General features: G+C 41.5%; 1 long non-coding RNA gene across 1 annotated transcript; it reads left to right on the top strand.

Annotated features, from left to right (window-relative positions):
- The first annotated feature begins 749 nt into the window (after positions 1 to 749).
- On the top strand, positions 750 to 7,274 carry LOC311248060. The gene is made up of 2 exons (XR_014620906.1): positions 750 to 823; positions 2,585 to 7,274. It is a non-coding gene; the product is annotated as an uncharacterized lncRNA (long non-coding RNA).
- Positions 7,275 to 11,489: the final 4,215 nt, after the last annotated feature.

Raw genomic sequence — 11,489 nt, 5'->3', positions numbered from 1 at the left:
CATCCCTTTCAGCTCTTAAGATGTGGTTAAGATGATGTGGTTAAGATGTGGTTAAGATGATGTGGTTAAGTGTGGTTAATAAACTAGGGATGCTCGATGTTGGCTTTTTTACCGATACCGATATACCGATATTGTCCAACTCTTAATTTCCGATACCGATATCAACCGATATCAACCGATACCGATATATGCAGGGTTCCCCCCCCCCCCCCCCCCCCCAAAAATTTAATAATTTCAGGTAATTAACATTACATATCTCTTGTTGTGGAATTAACACAACATTATGCATACTTTTGACAATAAATAAAATCAGAATTTGTTCTTACTTGCTTGCCTGGGTAAAATAAAGGTTCTAGAAATGTAAGATTTTTTTTTTTAAACCGATACCGATATTTTCCGATATCACATTTTAATGCCGATATCTGCCGATAATATCGGTAGGCCGATAATATCGGACATCCCTAGTTAAAACCCTTTCACTGCCACACGACAGAAGGTTAGCCCTTTACTATCACACAACCGATGGTGTTGATGGTCGGTTGTGTGATAGTAAAGGGCTAACCTTCTGTATTGTCACAGTGAAAGGGTTAACCTTTAAATTAAGACGTATCGATTGGTGTATTAGATGTTTTTTTCGTCCAATTAAAATGTCTTTGAGGTTTTTCAAGATTTTTCATTTGATCTCTTCTGTTCTGTCTTTTGCCCCCCCCACCCCCCCCCCCCCCCCCGACCCCCCCCCCCCCCCCCACAGATTCCAATAATATCTGCAGATCATCTGAGTAGTCACACGTACTTGACTCAAATGTAGTTCCTGTTGAGAACAGTGAGTTCCCATTTCAATCTCTTTTTATTCCTCTCCAGTCATTATTACACGTCGTTCATGTCCGTAATGTGTTTTTATCTATTGACGAGTCCAGTCATGAGTCACGCTGTGTGTGAATCAAACCCTATTATAAGCTGAAGATTCAGACAGCCTCCTTCCACAATATTACACGTGCTTGATTCTTTAACCCTTTCACTACCACACTACAGAAGGTTAAAATCAAATCAAATCAAATCAAATTTATTTATAGGGCCCGACAACACACGTTAATGTCCCCATGGGCCGTACAGATCTTCTTTAAACAGGTCAAGAAGACAACATAACAATAAGTCAAGAACAGAACAAGAACACCATAGGGTCCAAACATTTTTTAGATGAATGCAAATAAATGAAAGAATGCAAGCACTCCCAGACATACCCCACGCGAAGGTAAGGAAAAAACTCACTAAAACCTAACAATAGGGAAAAAAGCTCCACAGGCAGTGTGGAGGAGAGAAACCTTAGAAGGGCCGTTCAAGGGGGGATCTCCCTTCTTAGATGTTGGTGATAGTAGTGTTGCAGACGGACAGTTGGTAAGCATGCACTCATGTGTGTGGTGAAACACAGATGAGTGCATGCAATAGCAACTGTACATTTTGAAAAATTAAAGATAGAGCTAATAGCGATAGCAACTGAACAGTGCATTAACCCTTTACTATCACACTACAGACCGTCTGTAGTGTGATAGTAAAGGGTTTAACCGTCTGTAGTGTGATAGTGAAAGGGTTAAAGTGTGATAGATAGTGTAGTGTGATAGTACATTTACATTTACATTTAGTCATTTAGCTGAACGCTTTTATCCAAAGCGACTTACAAGTTCTGTACGACAAGTCATCAAGTCACAGCTCTATCAGCTGAGTAACAATGTTCATCAAAGTGTTGAGTGCTACAGTGTAGGTTAGTTTATTAGGACAAGTGCATGACAGTAAGGTTAGTTAGGGTGAGAGTTTTTTTTATTTACATTCTTTTTTATTTCAGATAATAGTAAAGGGTTAACCTTCTGTAGTGTGGTAGTGAAAGGTTAACCTTCTGTAGTGTGGTAGTGAAAGGGTTAACCGTCTGTAGTGTGGTAGTGAAAGGTTAACCTTCTGTAGTGTGGTAGTGAAAGGTTAACCGTCTGTAGTGTGGTAGTGAAAGGGTTAACCTTCTGTAGTGTGGTAGTGAAAGGGTTAACCTTCTGTAGTGTGGTAGTGAAAGGTTAACCTTGTGTAGTGTGGTAGTGAAAGGTTAACCTGTAGTGTGGTAGTGAAAGGTTAACCTTCTGTAGTGTGGTAGTGAAAGGTTAACCTTCTGTAGTGTGGTAGTGAAAGGTTAACCTTCTGTAGTGTGGTAGTGAAAGGGTTAACCTTCTGTAGTGTGGTAGTGAAAGGTTAACCTTCTGTAGTGTGGTAGTGAAAGGTTAACCTTCTGTAGTTCTATTATACGTTACAATAAATATGGTTACAATAAACACTAACATACGAGTAACGTCATCATCTGGTGATCATTTTGGACTTGAACTTTGTGCTGTATCCATGTCCCCAACCACTGCACTTTATTGTCTAATCGTTGTCTCACTGTTCTGTCCTGTTTTTGCACTTTATTACTATTTATTATTATGTTATTCTTATTTGTGAAAAGAAATCATGCACGGAAATGTCGAACCACGTTCCATTTGTGTTATACAATATCACGGTGAATAAAGTCACCTGGACCTGAACCTGGTTCTCCTTGTCGTTGCAGATCAGATGAATGTGTGCTGGACACCGTCCACGCCGAACACAGAAAAAAAAGAGTTCAGCCTTTATGTACATAACGTTTCAGAATGTCGAGCGGTGGGACGGGAGAGTCTCCACGCACAGCGGTGGGCTCGTCGCGCACGTTAAAAAAAAAAAAAAAAAAAAAAAAACACCACCCAGGTGTGCGTGACGCCAAGGGTCTGTGCCATTCACCCCACATCTCAACGTCAAGATGAGCCAGAATCACCACCACCCTCCTCCTCCTCCTCCTCCTCCTCCTCCTCCTCCTTGTCACAGTCAACGTCCAGCCAGCGAGAAGAAGCGGGTCTCTCAGTGCCGGGGGTCTGTCTTGTTTCTCCTCTACGGGGGGATATCAAAATTCATATAATCATCCTTAATACTGCTGCACACAAGAAGATCGAGACCGTTGGTTTCCATCCTAACATACAGTGCTGGTACGTTTGTAGACCAAGAGCGTTTTTGTTTTTGTTTTTATTTGTTCTGCTTCTTTTTTTTCTTTTTTTTTATTGACAGCCATAATTTTGTGGTTTTACAAACAAACAAAAAGACAATGCAAAAACATGCACCTTGAATTTTAATTGAAATCTTAAAAAAAAAAAAAAAGGCACAACAATATTTAAAAGGAGAGAAAAAAAAGGTTATCTTATTTGGCGAAATGCTTTTAGCGCGTGTACAGTATTGTGTTTCTATTGGCGACTAGTGAAACTAGATGTTGAAATGAGGGTTATTGGACATATGAATGTTCTGGGTAAAACCAACATACCTTGAAAGCACAGCCAGGCTTGCTTGTCTCACCGTGTCCCTGCCTGTTTAGGCCATACAGCCAAAAAACCAGAGTGTTATCTCAACAAACAGTGTTATTAGTTTACTGAAGGTATGTGTTCTTTTTTTTATTATTATTATTATTATTTCTTTCGCAGAATCTTCTCTATCGTGAGTGTGTTTTTCCCTCCCCCCCTCCCTTCTTTTATTTTATCTTTTATTTTTTTTTACGTTGTGCCATTTCTTTCATTAATTAGTCGTAGAAACAGGGAGGTTCTCTTCCCAGAACTTTTGGTGTTTGATTTCTTTAAAAAAAAGAAGAAAAAAAAAGAGATGAAAAAACGGAGTTGCCTTTCTGGTTTTTCTCACTTTTTTTTTGGTTGCTTCTTTTCGCAGAGGATACGTGTTTGTATTTATCGGTTGAGGGTCGAGGTTAGCCGCTCGGTCCATCGACTCTAAAGCCTGGCGATGTGTGTGGCAATGTCGCTCCGATGGCGGCCATTTCGTGTGAAGCTGCTGTGACCTCGTCTAGGTTTCTCCCAGGAGGCCGCGGTGCAACGCGCGCAAAGAGCGCCGGCTCGTAACCGACCGACTGTGACGCCGGATGCCGTCTAGCCGCTGTCCCATTTCCACACGGCGGCCATTTTGCTATTTTTTTTTAACATGATGCTCAGGTTGTGGGAATCCATGAGAACAAAGCATAAGAACAAAATGGCCGCCGCGTGAAGAATACGGTCGGTCGCCGCTCCTCGTTGTTAGCACGGCTTAGCTAGCGACACCCCCCGGCGACGTGGCAGTCCTTACATCAGCGTTTTCCATCATCTGAGACTTTTTTTTTGTCGCTCGATACATACACCTTACATACACGGTATGTTTCACCTCGGGTTCCCGCACGAATATGAGTGGTCGGTGTTCACCGCAATACGCTAAGGGGGGGGGGGCCTAGTAGTACGGTTTTGCCAAAGACAGGAGGGTATAGCGGCTAGAAGGCGGGCTACATGCCACGACGCGAGAGGAGCGTTCTGCGCGCGTTGCGTTGGAAGAAATCCTTGGTGGGGGAAACTTAGACGACGTCTCAGCAGCTTCACGTTTCCTCGCCCTGCCTTTTAAAGGTGAAGGGACTCTGATGTAAGAAGCACTGTTTGAAACGTGTGTTGGTTGGTGTAAGAAAAAAGAGAAAAGAAGAAGAAGAAAAAGATTCGGTCATTTAAACCACATTTGCACTTGAATGATTGTTTTTGTCTAATCAACCCCACTCTAATTTCACAAACCATCTGCATACACACTTGAGCTTTTGAGGGGAAATGCAACACATCATCGGTTTGAACTTTGTATTTCTCAACAAAAGACCTAAAAGGTCCTCATTCACCTCGTTGATTTGAATATGGAAACCAAAGCACAGTTTTTCATCAATCTTCTTCATGAAGGGTTTTTACTAAAGTATGACGTTAGAGGTTCAGTACAATTGGAGAAACAGGTTTATCGCTCACATTATCATTCTATATTATCAGTTCCCTTGCCCGTTTTGGCAGAGGTGTGTGTAATGTGTCTTTAACCGATTGTAATTTACCTGATAAAGCCTTAGATTACAACCATGGGTCCCACCCCCAATCAAATGTACCTTCAATCACCACGATGCAGGCAATGAACACCAATGATCTTTTATAGTTCTTACACATACAGCTTATATCGTTTGTTTTCTCTCTCTCTATCTCTCTCTCTCTTTCTCTCCTTGTAAAAGTAACAATTACTCTCTTAACTTTCATTGAACCTATGTGTTATGTACTACTTAAGGATTAGATTCTATTTGAGGTATGTAGTTGTAGATGTTTTTTTTTGCCTTACTATATTATATTACTTGACTACATTGATATAGCCGTTGTAGATTTTGAGGTAGTATGACATTCATAACTTTTTTTTTCAAAACATATTATAAATGAGGATGTGTCGAGTCAGTTTTAAATATTCACGTCATTCATTATAGCTGGATGTGTCGGGAGACTTTTCATAACAAGGAACGAGATCGGTCGGTTAGCCGTCGCGACGGCAGCAGCGACGACGAGAAAAACAAAACAACAACTAATGTATTAACCAACTTAAAAAAAAAAGATTTTCCTTGTGACACGTCGAGATCCATGTTTGAAAATATATTGTATTGAAATATAGATTGCCCATGTTTTAGAGTAAAAATTATTTTCTACTGTATCCATTTAAGAAAAAGAAGAAAAAAAAAGAAAAGAAAAAAAGATATGTACTATTGTTTTAATATTTCTTAAGTTTGCCCTGAATGTCAGGCCAAAACGAACAGTGAGATTGACGGGTGTTTGGACGCCGGACGGGTGGATACGTATATATAGTGAGACTAGGTGTGAAAGAGTCGGTGGGTGTCAGTTATGCTGCAGGTGATGACGAGCTCAAACCTAAGGGACGAAGGTTGACTTTTTGCACTTCTGTATATAGTCAAATGAACAGAGAAAAAAAAAACATGTATCATATTGAGATATTATTTTGAATAAAAGAAAAAAAGATCTATAATTATAAGGAATTTTGTTAGATTAATTTAAATTCTTAAAATTAGAAGACCAGCTGAAAAAAAACATTTGCTTGCAAAAAAAGAGAAGGGCACTAGTTTCTTGGCCAATGCATTCAGAAGAAGAATATAAAGAAGAAGAAAAAGAAGAGCTATGCGCTTTTTGGCTTATTTTTGTCAGTTACTAGTATTGCCAGGGAATGTTGTCGGGGGAGTAGAATGTCCCCCATGCCACAGTCACTCCCGCCCCCTCTTGTAGGATGACATATCAAACGACCTGTCTTAAGCCCCACCCTCTTTTCTTGATCCTCCGATCACAGCTGTGATCAAGGATCAGTGGAAAAGAGGGCAGGGCTTGAGATCAATTCCTGTCCATATATCAGTTATTGAACTTGGTCATGCAGTTATCATCGCTGCTCCCATGGTACAATTAATACATTAAACTATCAGAATTTGTATTCTAATATAGTTTGATTTGACTGCATGATAAAGAACAAAACTAAAAAAAAAAAAGAGAAACTAACGATATGAATGATAAGGTAAGGAAAGTTAATGCATTCGGATTACAAAATACAACGCAAAATACACAGTCACATTTTAAACGATGCATACGGTAGATATATAACATCCACAATGGAGAGAAATAATACGTAGACACAAACAAGTCATCTTACTCTCACACGCCATCGAATATTTTCCAGGAAAACCGTGATATTTAAAGAATAATGATATATTAGCACCCGCCCACCCAGCCCAGAGGTTTTCTCTCTCGTCATAGCCATATAATGGACCTATATACCTCAAAACCCTGCGCTCTTTTCTGGCTCCCCGATTGGAGGATCAAGAAAAGAGAGGGGGCGGGGCTTTGAGATGGGTCAATTACCGTCAACGTTGGCTCACACAGGATATTGTTCTTGCTATCATAGCTGTGCGCTCAGCGGGTGAAGGCTCACCCACCACACCAAATACATACTATAGGCCAATTAGTCTTTGAAATGAATGTAAAACGACGTCAGTCGAGGTCAACATATTTCTGACTTGGAGGTTCGCCGTTGTATAGTTGCTATGGAACCAAAAAGCACCATTTTCTCCGTGGAGGCCGCCTGCTTCTTGGCCAGATGTTCAAGGTGTTCTCTTCTTCCCCGCTGGGCGCGCACGCTATATACACACGCTTTGACCGCTTTTTAACTTGTAAGTGCAACCGCCACTTGCATAATGACATATTTGCTAATAGTTGCCACACACAATAATAAGTTGTACACAATAATGTACTATTCTGTCATCAGATTTGTTTATGCACATTTTATTGTTGCCATAATTGACTCTTGCTGTATGAATAAATAAAAAAAAGAATAAAACAAAAATTTATTTGCTCATGCAACACATCTGTGGTGTCTATATTTGTATGTGTGTGTGTGTGTGTGGGGGGGGGGGGGGGCACACGCTGAACCTTGTGCTTATAGACCTGTGCGCTGTATACAAACCGTGTTCGAGCCAATCAGCAACACCAACTTGAGTCACGTGACTAAGTTGCCCCCTACTTGCGACTGATTGATTGATTGATTGAAAAGTTTATTAACAGATTGCAGAATGGGTACAGTACAGTACAGCTCAATACATACAATTGTTAAGGGGATGCAGACCAGAGAAAGACTTTCGTCTTGTTTACATCAGGGTCCCCCATTTTCAATTCATCATAACATATATGACATACAGATAGACAGTACTGCTACATCTATATATTTATGACATATCAGATTTGCAAATACAGTACTGTTTGTGATACAAAAAGTGTCCAGAAAAAGAGTGTATATACATTTGACGTAGAAACTGTACATTGGAGGAGGTTGGGTGGGTGGGGGCTGTACATTGGAGGTGGGGGGGGGGGGGGGGGGTTTGGGTAGGGGGGACGACACTGTACACTGTACATTGGAATACTGACAAAGCATACTTGGTAATTTACTGTACAACTGGGTTAGGACATTTGTAGGGGCCAGTTTCGAATTGCAGTCTCCCGTAGGTGTTCTTTGAGTGTTTTTGAAAGTGGGTAGTGATTCACATTCCTTTACAGCTTTGGGTAGGGCGTTCCACATTGATGTGGCATAATTGCAAAACGTGTTTAGTCCCTTGTTTGAGCCGAATCTGGGTTTAACATGATTTGTGGAGCTCCCTCTGGTGTTGTGGTCGTGGTATTCACTGACCTTTGGGAAGTATTTTGACATGTACATGGGTACCTTGGTCGCGTAGTGTATTTTGTACGGGGGCTCTATGGAGAAACCATGACGCTCCCCTGACTAAAAGTAGTTTCAAACTATAAAACGGCTGGATGTTATTTAGCCAAATCAGCATGGCTGTGAGTGTGAGTCTTTCACCTTTTACATATCTAGCTTTGGTATGGATTGATTGTTTAGATGGCTAGCATGGCTAACAAATGCAAATATATTGTAGTCTGCCTACCCCGTTGTTCTTCTGACCAGGGTTACATTCCTTTCGCCCCCTTGATGCGCGCGCCGCACACTGAGTCTGACGTATACGGCAAACAGGTCTATTTCATATAATTGACCTATCTTGATCCTCCAATCATTGATTGATTGATTGATTGAAAACTTTATTAACAGATTGCAGAATTGGTACAATACAGTACAGCTCAATACACACAATTGTTAAGGGGATGCAGACCAGAGAAAGACTTTCGTCTTGTTTACATCAGGGTCCCCCATTTTCAATTAATCAGGACATATATGACATACATGACATACAGATAGACAGTACTGCTACATCTATACATTTATGACATACCAGATTTACAAATACAGTACTGTTTGTGATACAAAAAGAGTCCAGAAAAGAGTGTACAATCATAACTGTTGCTTCCCTCAAACAAACTAGCAACAGTTGTGATTGGAGGATCAAGAAAAGAGGGTGGGGCCCATTGTATGTGGTTAAGTCGACACCGTCCTCATTCCAAACTAATGACAGTTCTACCAGAGGCGGGGCTTATTTACCTCACCGTTTCAATCATCCAATGACAGTCTGCCTTTCTCACCATGTGGTCTATTTAAAAGTGGGCCTCCTACCTGCCCGTTGCTGTAATTTTTTCCGTGCTCAGATTTTACATGGCACACCTTTGAACCCTTGCACTGCCACACTACCAAAGGGTTAACCCTTGCACTGCGACAATAAAGGTTAACCCTTTTACTGCCACACTACAGCGGGCTAACCCTTTCACTACCACCTAAGGTTAACCCTTTCACTATGACAATACAGAAGGTTAACCCTTCCACTGGCACACGACAGCGGGTTAACCCTTTCACAACCACACTACGGAAGGTTAACCTTTTCACTACCACACTACTACAGACGGTTAACCCTTTCACTGCCACACTACCAAAGGGTTAACCCTTTCACTGCGACAACACAGAATGTTACTATGGACTACTACGGACTATATGCAATAAATAAGCAGTAGCTCAAATGAAATTAATGAGTGAAATAAATATAGAGGTAAAAGAGAACTTAGTGCAAATCTTCTAGCAGCAGTGGTACATAGTAAATATAAATATGGCAGTAAGCTAAAATAATGTAGACTAAAATAATGGCAGTAAAGTGGCAGTGAGTTAGTAAAGTGGCAGTGAGTTAGTAAAGTGGCAGTGTGTGTGTCTGTGGGGGGGGGGGGGGGTAGTCCAGAGTCTGTGGGGGCAGAGGGGGGGGGGGGGGAGCTGGGTGTGTGTCTGTGGGGGGGGGGGGGTAGTCCAGAGTATGTGGGGGCAGAGGGGGGGGGGGAGCTGGGTGTGTGTCCTTGTGTACATTGCAATCCCTACTGCTATTTCTACTCTACATAATTTCATTGAGCCGTAATTAACTCAAGCCAAGGCTTCAGTGTCCTCCGATGACACACACACACAAACTAATTACCTCTCGACTGTCAAACTAAACAAGTGTGTGTGCAGAACTGCTTACAGTTTTGGGATAATGTGTGAGAGAGGGGCATAATAAATCAGCATGTTATTTTGGGGGGGGGGGGGGGGGGTGAAATGTCCCGTTAAAGGTATCTAGGAGGAGGCCAAAGGTCAGAGGCCCCTGACGAAACATGTGCCCCCCATTTTCAAACCAGTCAATGAATGTTTTCACCTCGTTCTCCAAACGAATCACAGTGTCACTCTGGGAAGTGGCTCTATTGCAGAAGCACCTGGGTGCGGTTAAAGGGTAAGTTCATCGTTTTTGACTCAATGATATTGTCAATCAGTGGAGCCCCTTGTCAAGTCTCATTATTTCAGGGCTTGTGTACAGAACGAAGCGTGGCCCCATTGACTTTGCATTCATTTCGTGCAGCTAACTATAGCCAGAGCTGCAAGGAGAAAGGACTCCTTGGTAAAAAAAATAGGAAATAGGGGCTATAGTGTTCCAAAGTTCAGAACTTGTTCATTTTAAGAGCATTTTGTACGTGAGAGGATGAATTAATTCATATGTAAACAAGTAGACCAGACCTATCATAGACACCGTCACACGCGTCAAGAGTTGTGTAACTGAAACACAAATTCTAGGCCCATGAGATATAGCTGACCTTAATGAAAACCCACTGTTGGCGCCCTGGGGCATCCAGAACCTGTCTCTCCGGATCCTCACTCGGTGACGGAGATACAGGATTGTTGCTTCTTCCCTGTATGGTGTGGTTACAGATCGCCGAGATTATCTGGTTTAAATGTATAAGCCCATTATTGTCTCCTTACATTTACATTTACATTTACAAGTTCTGTACGACACGTCATGGGGAAGGAAGGGCACAGCTCTATCAGCTGAGTAACAATGTTCATGAGAGTGTTGAGTGCTACTGTCTATCTGTCATGTGTGTCATAAATGTCATTATGAATTGAAAACGGGGGACCCTGATGTAAACAAGACGAAAGTCTTTCTCTGGTCTGCATCCCCTTAACAATTGTGTGTGTTGAGCCGTACTGTATTGTACCCATTCTGCAATCTGTTAATAACATTTTCAATCAATCAATCAAACTGTAGGTTCGTTTATATAGTCTCCTTGTGTCGGCTATAGTTGATGGTCACAGATCTATTTTCCCCAAAAAGAAAAATGCTAACGGTGGGTCAGTGTCGACTAGTCGGTCAACATTCAAGCAGTGGACACACATTGCATTGGAGGTGGAATAATTTGCATGGAAGGAGGAAGGAGCTGATTAAATGAATCACTGTTGTTCACGTGTAATAAATACATTTCCGGGGCTACGCGTTGTTTTTGATATTGAGTAGGACAACCCCCCCAGACCAGACTGAACAGATGGTCATCATCTGATTGCCGAGAGACTAGAGTTTTATTTTTAGGGTTTGATTTGATTTGATTTGATTTTTATTTGTCTCGAACGTAGAAACATAAAACAAGTTTAAAAAAAACAAAAAGGTAAATAGTCCAAGACTATTTCCATACTATTCGAGAAGCGTTATTTTTTTTCATAGCCACATTTTGCGGAGACGCTCTCTGATTGGCCACTTCATGTGACATGTGCGCCCAATCGTGTGACGCCTGTTTCTATCACCGGTTAAGCTCAGGCGACTCTTTCGCAGTTGGTTAAGGTTAGAGTTTGTC

The sequence above is a fragment of the Notolepis coatsorum genome (assembly GCF_963971535.1).
Source record: "Notolepis coatsorum genome assembly, contig: SCAFFOLD_1195, whole genome shotgun sequence".
In the NCBI taxonomy this organism is placed as follows: domain Eukaryota; kingdom Metazoa; phylum Chordata; class Actinopteri; order Aulopiformes; family Paralepididae; genus Notolepis; species Notolepis coatsorum.
Note: the sequence above shows the minus strand (reverse complement) of the source record. Positions and strands in the feature narration are given on the sequence as shown.